Here is a 23471-nt window from a genome sequence, read left to right on the forward strand (position 1 = left end):
TTTTAGAGGCTATGATGCTCACTGTATCACATGGACACTCTGATTTAGGAATCATTCTTAGAGGGTGGAGGCTGACTAGGGATTATAGGAAAGTGTGTACAAAAACAGTTGTGTATGTTAAAGGCTTCATCTCGCCTCTCAGTAGTTCAATAAAGTACTAGGTATGCATCTGAACTCCCATGAAAACAGACTTCTTCTCTCAAGCTGCATGAACTTGAGGTTTTTAATAGTTTGATTGGCCATTGTTATAATTTGGTGAGTCCTGAAAGTATTATAGCTGTTTCCCTATTCTGACACTAGAAAGTTATTTTGTTTGGTATCTCCTGAAAATTGTTCCACAAGGTCATATAGAGAGATATTGCCAGGTCTTTGGCTTTACCTAATTTGGGGGGGTCAATATTGATAAAAATTCAGAGCAACTGCTACTATTCACCATTTGCAACTGGCTATTTTGATGTTGCATAACTCACAAATGATTCTGTTCCTTAGCTTGGATTATCAGAGAAAGTATTAAACATAGGCCAGCCAATCTACTGATTTGCTCATCCTTGTGTTATGATACACTACCATAGCTGCACACCATTAAATTCATCTGTGACTAAGAAAAGTCTATCTGAAAACACGTGGTAGAAGCAAAATATAAAGACTGTTTTCTATCCCACAAAATGTTAAAACTTCCTGGAAACAAGTCTGCCCCACTAAAGATGTCTTCCTGTACACAGGGTCACTATGGTTCAGAGAAGCAGATATGATTGATTACACAGGCCAAATTTACCTTGCCTCCAGGGCATTCCTAATTCTTGTTAGATCCTTTAAGGCACACCATTGTCTGCAGAAGTCAAGGGGGAAAGGTGAATGAACTCTTTCCACTATGGTAGAGCAGAGAGAAGCTTTAGAATAGATGCTGGATATGAAATATCTAGGGCAGGAGAGAAAGAACAAGAAAACGGAATGCAGTTTCTTATCTCCCATTTCTCTAGGAAGGAAATCTTGAATAACATATCTGAAGTTCTACTGAAATATAACCACACACTTGTTAGAAGAGTTAACATTAAAAGTATCGACTGGGGCTGGTGATGTAGCTCAGTTGGTGGGGTGCTTGTGTAGCATGCCTAAGTATTGCAAAGAAAAAAAAAATGACTCTATGAAGTGTTGCTGAGGATATGATAGAAAGGAAACTTGTTCCAAACAAGTATCGGTGCTGTTACCAATGTAAAATATTGCAACCTTTTGGAAAACAGTTTTGCAGGTTCTTAAAATGTTAAGCATGCAACTATCATGTAATCCAGTATTCCACTTCACTGTACTAATCTGAGAAATGATAGACATGTCGGTAGGCTTTTGCTCAAATATTCATAGATTTAGTAAAAATAATAAAGAACTAGAAACTAAAATGTCTCCAAATAAGGAAACAGATCAACTGTTTTGCATAAACACAATGGAATGTTATTCAGCAAAAAAAAAAGAATGGAAGATTGATACATGAAATAAAAATGAATCTCAAAATAATTATTCTCAGTGAAAGAAAGTGAATAAACCTGTGATCTATAATGACAAAAAAAAAAAAACAGCAGAGCTTGCTGCAAAGAAGTGAGCTGGAAAAAATGATCACAAAGGAGCATGAGAGTGCTTGGGATATACTTACTCATTGTCTTCATTGTGGTGATGGTTTCCTGGATGTGTACATATATGCCTAATCAAACTGCACACTTTAAATATATCCAGATTACTGAATGTCAATGAGGCTTCAATGGAGTTGTTAAAAATGAGTAAGTAAATGAAATCACTTACCTGAACTTTTTGAGCAAAGTATCTGGGCTAAAGGGACTGACTGGTTGAGATAAATTTTGCTCAGAAATTGTTAGAGTATAGTAAAGTACATTAATCTATTTTGTTTACTATATCCTAGATGGGCTCAAACAACAATGACTTTATAGAGATACAGACATAAAAAAAAAAGACTTTTCTCTAAAAACCATAGTAACCCTTGGCTATTTGGAACTTTTCAAATAGGCAGCCAGTGATATGTTAAATTAAGGCATTAGGTTAGCTTTCTAATTTTCTCTTCAATTTTATTAATCTATATATTTTTGTGGTGCTTGGGATGGAACTCAGGGGCATTCCACCTCCAAACTAAACCCCCAACCCTATTTTTCATTTATTTATTTATTTATTTATTTATTTATTTATTTATTTATTTTGGTGGTACTGGGGTTCTGGAAGCCCTTCTACCTCCGGGCTACACTCCCAAACCCATTTTATACTTTTTATTTGGAAACAGGGTCTCTTAAGCCAGCACAACTGGGTTTGAACCTGTGCGATCTTCCTGTCTCAGCCTCCCAAGAGCGGGGATTACAAGCATGAGCCACCACACTCACCGCTTTATTTTTTATCTTGAAACGGGTTCACTGAGTTGCAAAGGGCCTCTCTAAGTAGCTGAGGCTGTCTGCGAACCGCAATCCTCCTCTCAGCCTCCCAAATGGTGGGATTACAAGCGTGCGCCACCACACCCGGCTTTTCTCTTCAATTTTAGAAGAGACTATGAGAAGAGTTATTCTGAGAATACAACTTGAATCCCATGCCCATTCATTCCAGCTCAGTGCTCTGACTTAACAGTGTAAAGTCAATCCTGGCCATGGCTTTCCATGCTGATCTCCATATGCCAATCCATTAATGAATCTTTTATTACCAATGGGCCCTTTCTTCATCCAGTCTACCTTTGACCTTTTGGCCTCACCTGAGATTTCTTCTGATCGAGCTTTTCAGATGGATTCTTCTCTTCTTAGATATAAGTGAGTTTATTGGTGTGCAGCTATGGTAGGATATAAGAATACTCACTGGAGATATAACTACATTTCCAGTATACTATTTCTTTTAAAATATCTTGAGCCCTAAAATTTGCACCATACTAAAATAGTCTCTGGAAAAGGATGATTTCTGAGAAACATACCATCTTGGGAAAGAAAATTCATTTAAACCTTATGTAGACTGATATATATTCACATAGCTGTCAAATCAGATGCACATATATTTATATTACTACTAAATTCATATTATCCATGAATATTCTCTAATAATCAGGAAGCATGGAGATTATAATAATTTAGATGCATCTGTACTGATTGATTAGTTTAATGTTATTCTTCTCTCCTTGTTAGGAACTCAACACATTTATTGAGTGCTTATATAATAAAAACTATCAGAAAAGTAGTTTAAAATCATCTCAGTGATGAAAGAAGAGACAAAAGACAGAAAAAGGGAAGAAGCAGAGATATAATTTGCATCTGTATGTTTCTTTTTTTGTTAGTCACAGCATACACTGTCTGGATTAAGTTAGATTCTCCACTTCAGTTCTCAGTCTTGGCTGTACATTTTACATTCACTTAGCATCTTGAAAAACAAAACTGTTGACATCTGGGTCCCACTCCAGACCAACTAAATAAGAATCAGGGCCAGGGATACATGATTTTGAAACAAACTGTCTTAAAGGTGAAAATTAATAGCAGTACTGATGTAGCCCTAATCTCATCAGATATTGATACCACCTTGATGGTAGATGCCCTCTGTTCATTCGCTCGGCATTTTGTCTACCTCATCCTCCACAACTCACCTTTTGGAATCCTGTCTGGTTCTCCTCCCACCCTGCTAGTTACCTCAGATAAAATCTGGTAAGAAGAAAGACTCAGAGTAAACACTGGAGACTGCTGGAGATGCTGTAGGGGCCTGAGTGGGCACTTCACGTCACAGCCCACAACCACATGGCACTTGCTTTCTTCCAAAATACTGACTCATTTAATGAAGCTGAGGTGTAATTTTTTTCTACATAGCCAATACTTTGGAAGAAAAGTAGAAAAGGAAGAATGTAGGTTTGCAGAGCAATTCACCCCCAGCCCAATTCCTAGGCAGAAAGAAGGAACAGAAGAAAGAAAGAAAGAAAGAAAGAAAGAAAGAAAGAAAGAAAGAAAGAAAGAAAGAAAGAAAGAAAGAAGAGAGAGAGAGAGAAAGAGAACAGAAGGAAGGAAGGAAGGAAGGAAGGAAGGAAGGAAGGAAGGAAAGAGAAAGTCAGTTACATGATAAATAGGCTTCTTTACCTTTAGAAAACACTTCAGTAGATATGATATACATACACAAATGTATCAATGTCAGTCACTGTATTGAGCACAGGATGGGGGGGACCTGCAAGAGGGCTCACCCAATGAGTGCTGTGTGCATGCATGCCTCTATCACCCTGAACTTCATTAAGAGGTATGATTACAATGCACGAATAAAAGAAAAAATTAAACTATAAAAGAAGAAAATGTTTCAATAGCCATGTTACTATTAGAGCTAGGCATTGCTACCCTAAGGTACTCCAAGTGTTTTATCAAAAGCTTTTCCCAAACATACTCAATAACCTCCATAAAATGTACCGTTGTACCACCCCTTAAGATAATAAAATAGCCTTCATATAATTATATACATTAATGCTGACCAAAGTTAACAAAAAGTGAATGTTACTTTACTGTTAAAAACAGCAAACTCAGAGCAGAAAAAGAAAAATGAAGAGGGATTAACAAACAAAGCAAGTACAGCTGATAAGAAGTGAAGCTGGGGAGGCATGATTAAAAAAAAAAAAAAAAACCACAAAAAACAGAATGGAAGCGACCATTGGCAATCTTGTTGTTTATGAGTAAAAGTTTTAGAGTTCCAGTGTAAATCTGTGTTTCTAACATCTGTGATTTCATCTCCAGTGATACAGATAGAATAGGCCCAGGAATGGCCCCCAATTACATTTTCCCAGCCCCAAGATGATTCTGAAGTGAATGACTGATATATAATCATTGGAGATCTGACAAAGTGATTCAGGAGAGGATCTTGTTGAAATGTGAATCCTGTGGGGTGCTAATTCTAATTGTAGGAATGAAAATGGCGCTTCTGCATTCTAACAAGCTCCAGGGTGCTGCAAACAACATGACCCGCATGCCACAGCTTCACAGCCAGGTAGTAGGAGTTTGAAAGTTGAGTTTGGATCTGAGTGACACATATGATTTGGATGGTTTCCATAAAAGGTGTTTCGTCCAATGTACCTCCTCCCTGGCTTGGCCTAGCCCCAGTTCCTTAGATTTGCTTTTCTTACAGAGTTAATCAAGCTACATTTAACAACATGAATTGTATAACTTCACTGTCTTTGTGTAGAATTTATCTGAATACAATCTGTGACAGTGATGGGTAAACTACTACAGGCAGGCCAGAATTGGTGGCTGCCTCTTTTTGTAAAGTATTTTTGTGAAGTATTATTGAACACTGCCGTGTCCGTCTTTCACATATTGCCAATGGCTCCTTTGCTGGTCCAGGGGCAGAGCTGGGTGGTTGCCATAGAGATCCAACGGCCAACAGAGGCTGAAATGTTCAATATCTAGAACTTTATGAAGAGTCTGATGACACTTATGACATTCTACAGGCTTCTAAGCTTTCTTTTCTGCGATTGGTCCAGAAGTATTTTCAGCATAGTATGCAGTAAAAGAAAAGGATACATACAGTCTTTTGTGCATTTCACACGTGTACCATAGAACTCAGGGATTTCCGTCTCTCTCTCCTAAAACTTAATAGTGCCATTCTTTATTTTTTCATCTTATTCAGTTAAACACTTGTTTTGTTATTCTGTTTGATAAGTAGTTATTTACTTACTAAGCTCCTAAAGAATAATAGAGGTCATGAGAGCTCATATTACATTTGGTCATGAGAAAATCTTCATGTTAGAATTTATGTTTGCTACTGAAAAAAAGAAAGAGTAGACATTCAATTGCAAAGAAGCAAAGAGAGTCAGAGTAAAAGAATATATTAAAGACAGGATATTCAAAAGATACTCAATAAGTACTCTTTGTGACTACATGGCAGTATTTATACAAGCCAGTGGAAGACTCGGCCAGGCCTCAAAAGGACCTTGAAAACCAGTCTAACACTTTGGCAGAGTTCTTCAATCCTTGTTCCTCCAAGCAAGCTCTGCAAGCCAGCTCCGGCATGCCCTAGAACTGTCAGAAATGTAGACGTGCTGCCCAACCCCAGACCTACTGAATCAGCCTACAGGTCATTTGTATGCAAATTAAGAGAAATACTACTCTAGCAAAGAATCACTGGCATAGTGGAGAAAGTACTGGCCTGGGCCTCCTGAAGATTTCAGCTGTCATCCCACATTGAGTATCCTTGGGTAAGTCACCTAAATTCCCTGGGCTTCAGTTTCCTTATATAAAGTGATGGGCCTTGAGCTTTCCTACCCTAAAACCCTATCCTCTCATTCAATGGACATCAACTAAAACAAGATTGTAATATAATCATAATTGTGTTTTAGTGTGACTAACCTAAGGACTGTTACAACATGAATTGGAGATAGAAATAAAAGAAACTGAAATATCAGTTAAAACACAATTTCTTGTTCTATACATGAAGCTATAAGAATTTAAAATAACACTTTTGTACCAGCGTACCTTCTTAGTATTAACTTTAAATTTTATTATCTGTAATTTTATTAGCGTATTTTTATTCATTCCAAACTACATTAAACTACAAGGCACAGATCATATTAAAAGAGAGTGAGGGGGATAGAGAGAAAGATATGATCATGAGAAACTGTAAAGAACTCCCCAAATTCAATGGTAGCAAAAAAAAATCTAAGCAACTCCAATAGAAGAATTAAAATTCTGTAAAATAGATTGTTATTTAATGGGTTCTCCTTTGAGATAACTACTATCTTTCTCATTAAAATATTACAAAAATCACAGAGCCTTAGAAAGAAATTCCTCAAGGCTCACTCAAACTATCTATGAACACATCATTATAAAAGGAACGAAATCATTTCTAAAGACATGAACAAGTTGACAAAAAGCTGTTACTTTTACTCCCCAAGAAAACTTTACTATATTATGTTGTGTAGTGACCCACTGGGGGAGGGATTTAAAACCTTTCTTTACTTTTTAAAAACATCTTCACTATAAAATTTTCTTTCAGTCCACAGTAGGTGCCTTTAGACATCTCTTCCTGATAACGACAGTGTCCACGCTAATGGATTGAATTCCATGGATTCATCTTGTGATTTTATTTATGCCCTCCCACATTTAAAATAAATAAGGTTAATGCTGATCAAATAAAGTTGTATGGGTCTTAGAAGGATCTATTTTTTATCACACCTCTTTTGTTCCATCTTGCTTAGCAAATCAGATGCTAGATATATTTTGATTAGTTTGTACTTTAATGGATCATGTATGGAGGGTCCACCTTTCACATTGGGGCCATTAATTTTTCTTGAGTCTGATGGAAAAAACAGGTAGAGCCTTTTTTTGTGTGCTGATTGAAAAGTGATGGATTATTTTCATGTGGTAAGAAACACAATGTTTTCTTTAGCACAGCAGGATATAATGTTTGCAAGGTCTAACAGTGAAATATTATGCATATCTGCTGCTGGCCGGCTGCCAGAAACAGAACAGCAAAATCAGAGGAGAGTCTGAATTTGAATCTTAAAACCAGTGCAGCCTACAAAGAAACTAATGAGCCATCCTAAGCAGAAAAAGCATTTGTACTAATAGATGATGCCTGCCATCCACGCCAGCATTTAACAAAATGGTAAATAATTATTCACTTAAATGTTACCTTGAACTTTATTTCAAGAAAAAAAAAAAAGGTATTTATTTCTAGTAATTTACAGTAGGCACTGTTGGAAGGGTATCCCCCTGTCCCACTTCAGAAATCCATGACATTTCCTTCTCAGAGAAAGCAGTCATTTCTATATAGTCTTTCTTCTCTTATGGCTGAATAATTAATTCACAGAAAATTTTATTTCACCATTATTTATTACTTAAAACTGATAATTTCAAATAAATACACAGGATCCTGGAAAAGCTTTGAAATGTCAAATAAAATAAATATGTAAACATCATTTCTAAAGGTGGAAAAAAAGGATATTTTGATTGTGCTGGATGTCTTGAGCTCCTTTGTTTTCAAAGTCAAGTCCCTGATGTGGAATCCTTTCTATACTTAGTATTTGTAATGCCATGGTAAACTATTGGCATAGTAAGGGAAGCCCAGTTCATATGCTCATTTATATCCAACTGATCAAGATACTGTTTCTAAGTAATATTTGCTATCTTAAAAAGTTGGAGCCTTCTTTTTTGAGCTTGTAAATTTTATTTTATTGTATCTTTCTTAGGACCCGCCAGTTTCCTTTAATGGGCATTAAAAAGCATTTGGTCCTGGCAGAACACTGACTCAGTTTTAAATAGAGAAACTACACGGAGATCAATATGGAAAATAAACTTGATATTACTGCCCCCTTGTAAGTAGAGAAAGCTAATGGGAGGAGACATTTGCTACCTCTTGATGCCGTATGTATTTTATATTACTGTATTTCAATCTCCATTTTACAGGTGGTGTTATGACTTTAAATTATTGGCTTTTGCTTTTAAGACCATCATAATCTCCCAGTGCTGCAACACTGCGGGGAGGGGCTTGGTCCCTTGGAAACATGGAGAGAAGAGAGCAGAGGCCCTGATGCCCTGTTGCATCACAGTCACAGCTGAGATATGCTTGTGACACATTCAGTCAGGCTGTCCTCCTGCCTGACTTACTCGCCAGGTGTCCTGTCTTCCAGGAGGCTGCATGGACTATTCCACGGCTCTGGGGCACTGAAGGGTAATTTATTGCTAAGTCACCCTCAAATGCTGTTCTCGTGGCCCAAGGCCTGGTCTATCTCCAAATCGACACAAAGCCTGAAAGACCTTCATAAGCTGGCTTATAAATTTGTAAACTATGGTTTATCTCCTAGATACTATTTTTTTACATGTCACAGATCATATAGTCACTTTTGATTTGTTAAGTAGCTATGAATAATAGATTATTTTAAAGAATTTAGAGATTACATAGTCTACATGTTAATCTTTAAAATCCAAAAAACTTTAAGATAAAAAAAATGCCCTCAAAAAATGCAGAAGAATGTAGTATCAATTTATGTATTTTTTTTTAACATTTGATAGAAAATGCTCTCTGGGTCTAAAAAAAGAAAAAGAGAAGTCAATCCACAAAAACTACTGATATATTCAACTTGTGTTCATTTGAATCTGTTTTATCAAAATGGTGAATGCTTGTTAGAAACTTAGTAAATATTAGAAAGAAAAGATCAGTCTCAAAGAACAGATTAGTACAATGCTTGAGTACACATATGTCTAAGCTAACTAGATCATTTCAATTCTTAAAACATTAAAAATTTAAAGTGATGTGTAAGTTATGTTAAATCCAAAAAAACTAATAGTGATATCTAGTTTGCATTGAAAATAAAAGATATTGAAAATTGAGAGGTGCAAAAGAAAATATAACCCTGGCAACCATGTTTTCTTATTTTCCTTGAAAAGTGAGAGAGAAAGGGGGGGGGGGGGACTAGGGGAAGGAAGAAGGGAGAACTATAGGAACATTTGCATTATTGAAATGGTAAATGATAATATCATGGCTTCATTATGATTAACTTAAGATTATTGATTATTCAGCACAACTAAAAAGAACACACAGCATAGAATAACACTGCATAATACTGCATATCTAATATATAATTTCTGTAAACATAAAAATTACAATTTTTGTTTTTTACTTAACTTTTGATTTTCTTTTTCCTGACCCCCATTTCCCCTCAGCTGTTGTTCATAATAACAGATTCCTATATATGTTATATGTTGTGTGTGGTAACACTATTTAGTGATTAGCCTGCCCTTTTGGTTCCTCTCCCTTAGCCTATGCCTTTCAAATGCACACTAATGGTTTCCTCCCTTGGCCTCCACTTTAGCCTCTGAAAACTCCTAAATTGAGCTAATTTGTTAAAGAAAACTGGATTTTTCTGCTTTGATATATATGGAGATATAATTTTAACCTCGGGGCATAATAAATATGCAAAATACCTAACTAGAGATGTTACTAATGCTTGGTTGAAATTCAATACGTACTCTAGGACTTTTCCAACTTCTCGAGATTTTACAGCCAAAGCCTGTTTATGAGAAGTAATTCGCTAGAACCAGCTTAACACTCAAGAGCTCTACTGAACATCGCCCAAGCTTGGGAAGTTAAAAGGAGAATGGTTCATTAGCAATACCAGCATTTCTCATAATCATACATCAAGATATTTTGTTACTACATAATCAGATGCCATAGGTAGGTCAAATATACCTTCCCATAAGACTAAAAGTAAGAATTTACAAGTAAAAAAGCAATCTCAGCTCAACTTCATCCTCATGATTATAAAACACGTACACAAGGCAGCCTTTTTAAAATCCGATTTGAATTTACCATCCTTTTCTAAGACCAGTTTTCTATTACAAATGCCTTTAGTACTTTTTTTTTTTTTTAAAGCAGTTTAGGAACATTCTCGGCAGTGTTAAACTTTTCCCTAAATGTTCTTGGCATGTTCACTTTTACTAAAATATTTTTATAATTTATAAAAGTTAAATATGTCTTTAAGACTTCCCTCCTCCTTTAGATTACAACTACTCGCCATGGGCATTGGATCAAAAACTCACTTGTGCTTTCGAAACCTCTGTAGGTCTAAGAGTTTTCAGTCCCTAAGATTTTTAGCTAACAAACAATATCCAAACATTTTAAAACCTTAAAGGTTTGACAAAGCCAAGCAATAGGGTAATTTGAACTGATTTAATTTTCACTGATTTAAAAACGCCTTCTTCTTTAAGGACTGCCGAGTTTGAAACACTATGATGGCAACCAACAGATCTTTTATGAATATTTGGAAAATCATCCTTCGCTCTTCATAGCCCAGCAAAAACGCAGAAAAAGAGCATCATAATATGCATTTTGGAAAGCTGTGTGATGTTATAACAGAGTCCCATGGAAAGAGCAGACGGAAAATGGTAATTATTATTAATTTAGAAAAACAAAAGAGCGACCCAGAGTTTCAGTAACGTGGCAAGCCGCGCACTCCTGACGGAGAGAGGGTTTTATAATTGGATTTTAGAGTAATTTAGAAAACGAGATAAGATGTAATGGTTGTGTATTAGAGGTTAGAACTACAACAGAAACCCATAATGTACGGGTTCATTGCACTGGGAGGAAAGAGACCAGACTAAAGGGGAACCAGCAAGGTGAAGCTGAGGCGACCCGGGGATCTGAGCATTCTGGGTGGGCAGGACAGCCATACCCGCTCAGCTCTTGTTCCAGCCACAGAAGAGAACTGGACTTCCTTCCAGAAGAAGTGATGTGGCTCCCTCCCACCTCCCTCTTCCTTCTTATTGGAGCATTCTTCAGCAGTGGCCTTTGTTTATCCCCGGAGCCACCCTGTCTCCTTCGTGGGACTCAGCCCTCATCAGCCTCCCTGGGGGCTCACCTGCGGCCTCCCAGGTTTTCCCAGGAGAAGCTCTGGGGCCTCCGGAACATCAAATGCACATGAGCTCTTAGAACCAGGATGGTGATCAGACCTCGCCATCCTTGCCCAGGGAACTCTCAGCCCCTAGACCCTGAGAGAGAGAAAAAAGAATCAGAAAGGAAAGTAAACTCTGTGGCCCAGCCCACTAATTTCCTTCCCTTCCTTGGGCAGGTAAATGGACTTTTCAGCCCTTCGGAGGTCGAGGTTCCCTTTCAAAAGGATCTGTCACCTCGGTTCCAGCTCTCAGGTGAAGGCCTCCTGAGAGGCTCCTTTCTGAGCAAATAATCTAAGCATCAGCGAGGAGAGGAAAGCCTGCTTCTAGAATCCCTAGCTGGTTGCATAGTTGCTGGCTGGCAGGAGGGATCCTGCTGAGTTGAATTCCTTCCCAGTAGCCGGCCCTTGGCTACCCCCTGCTGGGCGGGAAGCTCCTGGCTTGTAAGCGCCAGGGTCAAGTCTCCTCCCCAGGCCTGGGCCAGAATCCTCTTACTTCCTGTCAAATTGTTATCACACATTCCCCAACGTGAAGCTGGAGTGTGAAAGTTACCTTCTAATCCCCAAGAGGTGTTAAAGATCTTTTCTTTTTTATTATTTTTCCTCCCAGCCCCTTGTATGCCAGTTTAAGCAGAACAAATTTATTTATTTGTGTGTGTGTGTGTGTGTGTGTGTGTGTGAGTTTATTAAAAGCACACACACAAATGGTACACTAAAATGATGTCAGGCTTTGTTGAGCATGAAAAGTGTGCTTACTCAAGCCCCACTTCCAACTCTGCAATTTGTCCTCTCTCCCTAAGCAGAACACAGGTTCTACTAGAGAACAGGGGCCCCAGGTCTTAGATCCACCCTTGTTCCCCACTAGCTCCAGTTCTCCCCAGACCCCCTTTTTCTACCTTTCAAGAAAACCCCAGTTGCATGCTATAGAAAACTTTTTGGCAAATATAAATGGATGGGAAAGTGATTTTTAACCGGATCAAGTTTTCAAATAAAGATTAACACATTTTAATTGTCCTACAAACTGTTCTTAAAGTTGCTCTTAACAAAACCCAGATTTGGAGGAAATTCACTGCCGTAACTGTAATGTGTATACACTATTAAGACAGTTATGAAACCTCAGACACATTTGGAAGACATGGCTTAAAAGCCCCTTTAATACAAAATAAAATAAAGTAAAATACAAATAAAAAGGGATTAGTTGTTATAAGCTGTGACACAGCTGCAGAGACAGAAACTGCCGAAACATGTAAACAGAGGGTGCTTTTAGTTACTCGGTGACCCAAATGCCTTTTTCAGACTCACACGATTCTAATTCGGACACACTTTTTCGTTTCATTTATTTTGCAGACCCAGCAGAAATGAAACGAACATTCGGATTAAGTAAACAGAGGCTTTATGTACAGCCACTAGACTGCCAGACAGACAAGGTCTGTTTACATGGAGCACAAGGGTAAGGAAGTAATGTCAGGACGCCATCCCTTCTTGCATTTATTGGCGTGAAGTGAAAACCCAAATATACTCACCAATAAATTAATAAAGGACAAACAGGCTTCTGATCTTGCCTGGTGTGTGAAAGCGTCAGAGCACTTGAACTGCACATGGGCCCACAGCCTCAGAAGTAAACATAAACATTTCTCTCTGTCGGCAGGCGGTAAACGAATTAGGATTTTGCTAAATCTCTGGCTGCTTTGGTCCCATGTTGGGGCCTATTATAAGCTCCAAACTGTTGCACTATTTTCATCATCCTCTGGATGCCTTAAGCAAATGAAAGAAGAGACGAGGTTCACAGTGAAGGTGAGGACTGACTTGAGATTTTGTTTTCTTATTAGTCAGCAGAGTTGTCAGAGAGTGAGGATGTAATATACAAATGAACGCCTTTTCAAGATCTCAACTTGAATCCTGTTTTCTCTTAATGACCCCTGAGTCAATGCCTGATGTCTGGTACACTCTGACGATACCCCAAACATCAGGAATACAATGCCCATGTTAAGATAATTTATCAAGGTCTGTAGGGAAGGGATCCACACAAAAAAGAGATAAGCCATCCTAATACAGGAGGCTCTTACTGAACTCAAATAACCCTGCCTCACTCACTCAGTTAAAAACAAAAAACAAAAAAACCTTTCCACCAAATTCTGCCAGAGGAAACTCAGTACTTTAATCTCTATTCCTGCTCTATAATTGAGTGATTCCCTTTCTCCAAAGCTGGCAATCTGATGACTCCAATTCCTTTATTTTTTGAACCCTTTCTACTTTCCATTTTCCTTGAACATTCACTGGAGCCTCTCTATGTATCCCTAAATAATTCTTTACAATAAAGTAATTGTAATTCAAGAGAAATTTGAGGGTATTTCTTGTGTTTGGTATTATACGCTGAGCTATGGAGGATGCAAAGATGGGCATATGATATTGACCTTGACCTAAAACATATTATGATATGACTGGAGCAAATTTAACTAATAATAAACAGAAGAATGTAAACCCAAATAGTAAAATACTGATTATCAAAGATGAAAGCCTTCAAAGAAAATAATAGATGGAATAAGAGAATACTTAGCTTCATGAAAGACATAAAATCTGATTGAACAACTGAAAATACTAGCAGAGTGATCAGATCCTATTCTAAATATATTTATATGCATATTAATCTCTTAATAAACATATAAGATAGACATTATTATTACTATTTTAAAGGTTAAAAAGCAATCAATGCCTAGAAGAGCTAGAATGCCACAGCTTATAAATGTTAGGCTGAAATTTGACTCCCAATCAAATACTTGTGAAACTGTACTACTGTATAGGATAAGAGAGTAAAATAAGAAAAGAAGAACAAAAACAAGACAAAGGGCATCTCTTCTGAACTGGGTAGGTTTTATTGTCATATAACTCTGTAGTCACATTGACAAACATCTTGCCACAAAAAACTATGACTACTCCACATCCCAGAGTTCAGTAATACAGAGCTAAAAATAGATATTAATGGTCATAATAAACCCTAATGTGCACATGAGCAGGCCACAAGAGTCAGGTGAATTCAAATAAAATACAATAGAAATATGTGCAGCTGCAAAAGAATTGTCCAAGTAAGAGTAACAACATTTCTTTGTTTCTTTGTCATGTGACATTTATACTTAGACTGATCTAGAGAAAGGAGGATTACAAAGCCAAGTGCCTTCCCACAAAAGTAGTTCTAACAATTTGGGGCCTGCAACAAAAAATGGAAGCCCACACATGGTATGTCTTGTTGGTTAAATATAAATATACATTTAAATATACATGCTAAGCCGGGTGTGGTGGTGCACACTTGTAATTACAGCATTCAGGAGGCTGAGACCGAAGGATCCTGGTTTGCAGACAGCCTCAGCTACTTAGTGAGGCCCTCTGCAACTTAGTGAGACCCCGTTTTAAAATAAAGAATAAAAAAATAGGGCAAGGGGTGTAGATTGGAGGTTGAATGGCCCTAGGTTCCATCCCCAGACCTGGAAAAAAAATATATATATATACATGCTAACAATATATATATATATATATATATATATATATATATATATATACACACACACACACACACAACAAACTTGTTAAAGTAGGGTGTACTACACTCTCTATATTAATTAGCAACCTGAAAGGATGTTTTTAAATTTAGATTTTTTGAAGTACTTGGAATACTGTGCTAGAATAGAGTGATGTAGAAGAGTTCACTCTTCTTGACCTGTGAGCACAATTCCAGGTTCAAATCTATATGATCTTCAATTCTATTCTGATCTCTGGTTCTGTTCTGCACCCCAAGGGCCTCAGCTGTGTCCAAGCACTCCCTTGGTCAGCCCCCAAACTAGGGAAGTGCACATTGGTGACACATTTGTCTTCAGTGGGAGAGACCCAGAGAGGAGGCCATGGAGGCTCAGTGTCATTTACCCAGGGGTATCCAGGAACCTGGGCTCCTGGAGCATGATGCGAAACCTTCTCTACCCAAAGCATAAGTCATGTCTCCAGGGCATTATTAAAAAAAATTCGGATGCTCAGATTCATTACATGTCTATTGAGTTAGAATCTACATTTTAGCAAGGTTCTCTAAGTGTTTCATGAGCACATTAGAGTTTGGAAATTACAGATCTAAAAGAGAAGGTTGTTCCTTGACAGGAAAGTCAGCTTGTCCCCAAGAACTCATCTATGGAGAGAGGCATGGCTGAATGAGGACCAGGATGGAGGCCCAGTAAGGAGTAGTATTGAAGCTGGATCCCTCCTTGCCTGAGTCTGAAGGAAGACAAAAGCCAAGCATATATTCATAAGCACTTTCATAAATACATGCAGTAGGCCTAAAGACATACGCTGCCCTCCAGTTAAGTGACACTATGTCAGGGGTGTTAGCAGTGCCTAAAGGGGCAGCCAGTGCTTCGCCATTCTGTTCCTGTATCCACAATTATGCAAGTAATAACCAAATCATAATTAAAAATAATTTATCCTTGACATTGGAATGTAATGCTACTTTTTTTCTTTAATAAATATTTATTGAGAATGCACTAGGTACTAGGCACTTTCACATATGTTATTTCATTTAATCCTTACAATAACTTTCTGAGTGCGGCACATAAGCGATCTAAGACACACAGAGAATAAACGACCTGCCCCGATCGTTTATCAGCAAGTTAGTGGGAGAGAGTCTCCAACTCACCCAGTGCTCTTTCCACACACAGATGCCTCTCCTACTTAGTTATTCAGCCCTATGGAACAGGGTATGTCACCAAAAACATCTCTCAATTATAGGAGCTTCATTTATACAGCAATGAAAGTCAACTAATTTAAAACATTTTTAAGAAAAGACCTTTTAACGTACATTATTTCTTTGCCTTCTAAATAATGGCTGACACTAATTTGCCTTTTTCCTATAATTCAGTCTTTTATGCATGTTTTAAATTATGCTATGTAGTTGCCCAAATAAGTGTAGATTTTCTGAATTTTCTGCCCCTTTCCCTCTCATCTTTTATTATGTCATAACAAGCATTAGGAAGACCCTAAGTCAGAGCACAAGGGTAAAGTGCATGGAATAGTGTAAGGGTTTTTTGAGTATTTCATAGGCCAGAAGACCTTTTTGACTTCCAAATTTGAGAATAAGGTTATGGGTAAACTTACTTCTAGATAAGCTAGGAGATAGCATTTGTAATCCTAGGGCAACAGATTCACTTACTTAAATTTGCTTTTTTGAAGGAACTCCCAAAGCCCACAAGTAGCTAGATCTCCCTCATTTCCACTTGTTGAATAAAAGAAAGAGAGAGTAGCATCTAATAGTTAACAGCATGGACTCGAGCTAACCTGGGGTTTTCAGCAGCATGACCTCCCACGAATTACATTCACTTCCCTGAACATAATTTTGATCACCTGTTCTTGGGAGTTCTTACAAGTATAAAATAATTATTTATATTTTGTAAAGTTCTTTAAATAGTGCCTGGAATATAGGAATTTCTATTAGCTCATAGAATAATATAGACAGAAGCCAAATTCTGATGGAGGAAAAAATAGTCACAGATAATCCCAAAAGAGTATAATCAAGGATTATCTACATAACTAGAATGACTCTAGATTTGTGGATTCCATTCCCTGCCATTCTCTGTGTGATGCCTATTAAAAGAGCCCCTCAGAAGTAAGTTGCTTATTTCTAGTGAACTCCAGGGCTTGCGGTAACACGATCCATCATGAGATGCTGCAACAGACTGACATTTTCCACATGTAAATCCTGCACTTTGTAATGTAAGAGCAATTACTTTTATGAACAAAATCTTTCCAATCCACCATTTCAAATCTTGTCTTGCCATGTCATAGTCAAAACATCTGTCCATTAAAGCCAACGTAAAAGTATATTAAACCAAGTGTGTTTGGTTTGGGACATCTGCTTCTTTCTCCTGGTATGAGAACTATTCCAAATTCAATGGGTTCAGTCTGCAGGGATTTCGTAAAAACTTTTCAATCATATTCATGGGGATTATCAAATAGCCCACAGTTTTGATTATTGTTTCAGGTTCAAATAGAATTCAGAGTTCAACAAGGGACTCAATCAAAATAATGACAAAAATAACAACTGTAATACAAAGAATGAAAATCTGCCTATGACACTTTTACATAGAAAGTTTCACTTATCAATGTTAAGTCTTATATAAATAGGCTTTAATGGTTTGAACTATAATGTGTACTCTCCATGTCTGACACTGTTGATATTTTTTTTTCTTTTCTCTGACTTCTATATTCTTGCAGAAAGTAGTCCTTGTTTCCCTATTAAACTTGAAGGAGGAAAAGAAATGAACAGAGATTGAAGTCAGGAGACAGTGGTAAGCATAGATTTTGAATCACACCTCACCCAGTTCCAAAGTCTTTATCTCTCTTTTATGTAGACTTTTTACTGGAAGTTGAAACTGTATGAAGGTTTCGGTATATTTCCATTTCAGTCACTAATAAATATAGGCTTAGAGCTCAGTTGCAAAGTTGCCCAGATGTAAATAAATTTTGGAGGCATTATCTAGGAAATGTAGTCAAGAAAATATTCTTTTTTCTGTGTTTTCAACCAACACTTGGCTTGTAAACAAGGAAATGCAGTCTCTAAAATAACAAAGCCATGTCTCAGCCATGGCACTCACTGATCATTTCTCATATTTCATTTTCTTTCCAATATATCAGCAGTAAAATACAGTTAAAAAAAATAGAGAACTTGGCATCAGAAAACCCTGTACAGCCAGGCGTGGTGGTGCACACTTGTAATCCCAGCATTCGGGAGGCTAGGACTGGATTATCGCAGTTTGCAGACAGTCTCAGCTACTTAGTGAGGCCCTCTGCAACTTAGACCCTGTTTCAAAATAAAGAATAAAAAATAGGGCAGGGGATATAGCTGGGAGGTCAAATGCCCCTGGGTTCCATCCCCAGACCCGCAAAAAAAAAAAAAAAAAAAAAAGAAAAAAAAAAGAAAGAAAAGAAAAAGAAGAAGAAGAAAAGAAAAGAAAAAAAAAAACTTGTACAAGTCTTAATCAAATTCTTATCTCCATTGTTGGCTGTCCGAATTTGGACAAGTATAATATTTCTTCTTGATATCCTCAGCCCATAGAGTCCATATGTACTGCCTCTCTGCTAAGAACGACTGCTAGTGAGACTTGGAGCATGTGAGACTTTATACACTCATGAAGTGCCTATTGCATGCCAGACCTTGTTCAAGATCTAGTTGATACTTTAGAATGAGCCCCAATAAATTATACTTCCCTTGGTGTATGCCAATTATAAAGTGACTTCTCTGAGTCCCCATACAGAGGTAAACTCTATTTCCCGACTCCATGAATCTAGGCTAACTTGCTGACTTGATCTGACCCATAGAATGCAGAGGAATTACTTCCTGGGTCTTCCATGCCTTGGCCTCCTTCTGCTCTTGGAGCCTCATTGCCATACTAAGAGGTCCAGGCTATCACACTGGAGAAGGAGGCCACATAGAGAGAACGAAGCCCCAAAGGCTAAAGAACCGTACAGAAGAGGAGGCCACATGGACAAGTTGTGATCACTCTAGTTCTAGCTAAATCCACACAAAACAGAGATAACAGATCCTTCTGAGCTCTGCCCAAATTCCTGACCCACGTGATCGCAAGCAGTAAAATGGTGGCTGTATTAAGCCACAAAGGTTTGGCATGATTAATTACATACTACTATGAGATCAAAAGCATTTTTCATGTAACAAAATTTCCAGTTTTTCACACTAATGGAAATAAGACACAAGTCTGTATTGAGCATTCTAGAGTAGCCATTTGATGAAGGAGTTGGTCCTATCTCATAGAATTTTTGAGCTGAAAGGAATCCTAGAGGTTATGTGGTCCAGGCTTCCAAGATAGTGGTCGAGAGTTGAGATCCCAGAGACATACTCAAGTTCATATGACCATCTCATAACAACAGGACCAAGGTAAGCACCTGACTCCCAGTCCACTGAGCTCTGCCTTTCAGACACAGACACAGGTCCTCGAGTCTTGGCCAAGGCCATGTAGTACAAGATTACCAGCTTCCAGAGTCTTGGAAAAGATAAATAATTATACTTATCCTTACATTATATCTATGTCTTCTTTCAGTAAATCATATTATATCTTAGACTTAAAACTATGTCTAAAGTCTTTTACAAAAAATATCTGCTTTAGCCGGGCGTAGTGTCACACACTTATAATCCCAGCATTTGGGAAGCCAAGACAGGAGGATCGCATTTCGCAGCCAGCCAGCCTCAACTCCTTAGTGAGGCCCTTTAGAACTCAGTAAGACCCTGTTTCAAAATAAAAAGTAGAAGCCGGGCGTGGTGGCACACGCTTGTAATCCCAGCATTTGGGAGGCTGAGACCTGGAGGATCGCGGTTCGCGGACAGCCTCGGCTACTTAGTGAGGCCCTCTGCAACTCAGTGAGACCCGGTTTCAAAATAAAGAAGAAAAAATAGGGCAGGGGGTGTAGCTCGGAGGTCGAATGCCCCTGGGTTCCATCCCCAGACCCGCAAAATAAACAAATAAATAAATAAAATAAAATAAAATAAAAAATAAAAAGTAGGGCTGGGTATATGGCTCAGAGGTAGAATGTCCCTGGGTTCCATCCCCACTACCCCCAAAACAAAACAACAACAAAAAAATCTACTTTATTTGTTTTTTAAATGACTACATATGACTTTTAAAATAGCACCAGGTATGGTGGTACACGCTTGTAATCCCAGCATTTGGGAGGCTGAGGCAGGAGGATTGGGGTTTGTGGACAGCCTCAGCTGCTTAGTGAGGCCCTTTGCAAGTCATTGAGACCCTGTTTCAAAATAAAGAATAAAAAATAATAGGGCTAGAGGTGCAGCTTGAAGGTAGAATGCCTCTAGGTTCCAATCCCGGTACAGCAAAAAAAAAAAAAAAAAAAAAAAAAAAAAAAGCATAAAGCAAAGTGTATCAAAAGGCTTGAGAGGCATTTTATCAAATAAAAGGACAATTTAATTAGGCCAATATAAGCTCAGTTCTCAATGTGTTATTTATGATGATCATTGACATTTGAAATGAAATACCAATGTTACCTTCTTCGCATAAAAATAAGTGATTTGGAGGAAATACTATGTGAGGGACGGAACACCTTCAGGATTAATCACATAGTAGCAAAAATATTAAGACATCCTATCATAAACTAGTTTTGCTCTCATGACATGTGTTCTCCTGACTTGCACACATCTCTTAGCAGTGCTAGTTACAAAGAGGTTGGGTTGCTTTTCTAGATCGAGTTCTATGTGCTTTAACTATCTTTCTAAACTGATTATGTTCAACTCTACTCTCCTGTCATAAGATGGAGGACTCCTGAGAAACCCAAAGCAAACAAGCAACAGCAAAACAGCTTTATTGGTTCAAGGACTGGAAATGGCCCAGGGGAACAAAACTGGTATTATTTGTCCTAGTACACTGGCTCTCGTGTGTGTTTTGCCTTGGGCTTTACCCTCTACAACTGAAATGTTACTACAAGCTTCAAGTACCTATGTCTCATCTTCTGAACTAGACCAAGTTCTATGTATCTTAACTATTTTTGTCCACAGTGCCCACCAGAGTCTATCATGTGTGTGTGTGTGTGTGTGTGTGTGTGTGTGTGTGTGTGTGTGTTACTGAGGATTGAACTCAGGGGCATTCTATCTCTGAACTACCCTCCCAGCATGATTTCATTATTGTAGCTGAAATAGTGTCTCTCTAGGCTGCTGAGAGTCCTACTACAGTGCTGATCCTCCTATCTCAACGTTTCAAGTATGGGGATTACAAATGTCCCCCATCATGCCCAGCAAGATTTTATCTTTATGAAAAAAGAAAATCAGCTATAAAAGAATACAACCGATGTTTGAAGCTTACTGGACCCTTTCCCCGTGTAATAATTTTACCCTGTACCAATGCCCTTATCTCAGAAAGGAAATCGAGGGAAGACACTGACTGGAGTCAGAACATCTGGAATTAGAATGCAACCAGGCCCCAGGGGTCTTTGCCTTTTAAGAAGAAGAAATTTCTGGTGCTGAGACATCTGTATCTAAAGACCTAGAGAGGGGTCAAGGGCCAATCGTCATTTAGAGATATGTTATCAATTGTAGCAAGAGGCGCATTGCCTTACTCTAGGCATGCTCTGTGGCATGAACAGAGGAGGAGACATTTTTGGGTTGGGAGTGGCAGGGGAGCAGGCACTGCAAATTCTTTCATTGCAAGGTGACTGCACATCTACCTCTTGAACACAGCTTCATCTGCCATGGGTCCTTGACTAACCATCCATGACCCAGGAAGGAGGAAGAGAGGAAAAGAAAGGAGAGGTGTTGACCTGCATTAGTGAAATAATTCACACAAAGTTCACACATGGGTCCTTTCCCCTCCCTTCTAAGGTGTGCCAGGAATGCCTCCTGCTGGCCTCTGACTCTTTTTTCTCCCCTTAAGTTAGATATTTGCTCTTCTACCAGAAAGCCTTTCTATTGACAAAGTAACAGAAGAGTAAATTTTAACTCGAAATTTTTCCACAAGGCGGATGTCATTTCTTGTGAGAATTGGCATATTTTTACCCTCAGAATGATCTCTGCTTTCATATGCCTAATTAAATTTTAGAGGTCCCCTGCTTAAATAAAGATTTATCAGCTGTTAAAGTTGTAGCATAATTCTTCTGCCACCTTCATGCTATTCTTGAACATATTTACAAGCAGACTAGCTTATCCACTATAAAAATATGAGTGATTTAATGCTGTTATGTTATTGGTGTCAATTGCTAAAATTCAACTCCACAATACAGCTTTCTGAAGGTAGTGTTACTTGACTCTCAAACTGTCAATTTACTTGAAGAAAGAGGGCCTGTGAGTTTCAGCTATTAAATATTTGAACTATTTAAGCTAATGGAGATGATCGGCAGGTCAGGAGCCATAAGATCAGGGCCCCTGCAAGACTGTAAGCCGTACATGTAAGGACACGGTCACAGCACTGCAAGGCCTTCTCCATGTGGTGAATGCGTGAACACTGAGCCTTCATGGGGTCTGAAGCTCAGGTTTTGAAAAGTATTTTCACACTCCAAGAGCTTGACATTTTCTATTTCAGTCTGGAACTTTTGGCTGCAACTTGGCCAACCCCAAATTATGACAACATATCTCAAATATTCAGAATTCAATTAACTTTGGCAACATTGTTTAAGGAGAAATTTTCACAAGACGGAATGCATTGGGCCTATTTCTCAGTGGAGTTAGTGGATCTAATGAGACTTGAACATTTCACATGGGCAACCCAGTGGAAGTCTTCACTGATGTCAACACTGAAGCTAGGCACAGTGGCGCACGCTTTATAACCCCATTACCTGGGGGGCTGAGACAGGGCCATCAAAGGTTCAAGGCCAGCACAACAACTTAGCTAGACCCTGTTTCAAAAAAATAAAAAATAAAAAAGGGCTGCAGGTGTAGCTTAGAGGTAGAACACTCCTGGGTTAAATCCCTATACCAAAATTTGGAGGCGGGGGTTGGGGGGTAGAAGCATTCCTTGCAGCAAAGGCAGGTCACTCTGGTCTGGGGAGGAAGACAGGGTAGAAATGGTGTGTTTCTTTACTACACTCGAATGTTTGAAAGGCCTAACTTTTAAATTATAATTCACAGAAGAAACTGTCCTACCTTCATTTCTTAAATTCCCAAGCCTTTGGTCTGGTTGCTTCCTGGCAAATATCTAATTGTATAGATTGCACTCTGAGGATGCTGAAGGCCGATGAACTGGCATTCTAGTAAAAGGAGAGAAATGACTGGACTTGAGAGTCATCTTTAAAATGAGTTTTTTTCGGTTCTGTGGTAGCATAACTCAAAGACAGTGAGCAAAAGTTTCTCCAAATAACTTTTATAAAAATACTTTCTCACTTATCTCCTTGCCTCAGAAAAGCATTCTGATCTCTGAGTAGCAATTTTGTATTTTCTCTTCTATGTACAATTTTCTGTGTGTGATTTAAATATAATCTTGCTACATTATGGTCAGAGTTAATAAATACAATTTCTTGGACCTTTTCAGTTCACATGAAATGAGAGGTTTGGCCACATTGTGCTTATTGAACTACAAACACACAGAAAAATAAGCATTTCTTCTTAATC

Source organism: Muscardinus avellanarius (genome assembly GCF_963383645.1).
Source record: "Muscardinus avellanarius genome assembly, chromosome: 15".
NCBI classification, from domain to species: Eukaryota; Metazoa; Chordata; class Mammalia; order Rodentia; family Gliridae; genus Muscardinus; species Muscardinus avellanarius.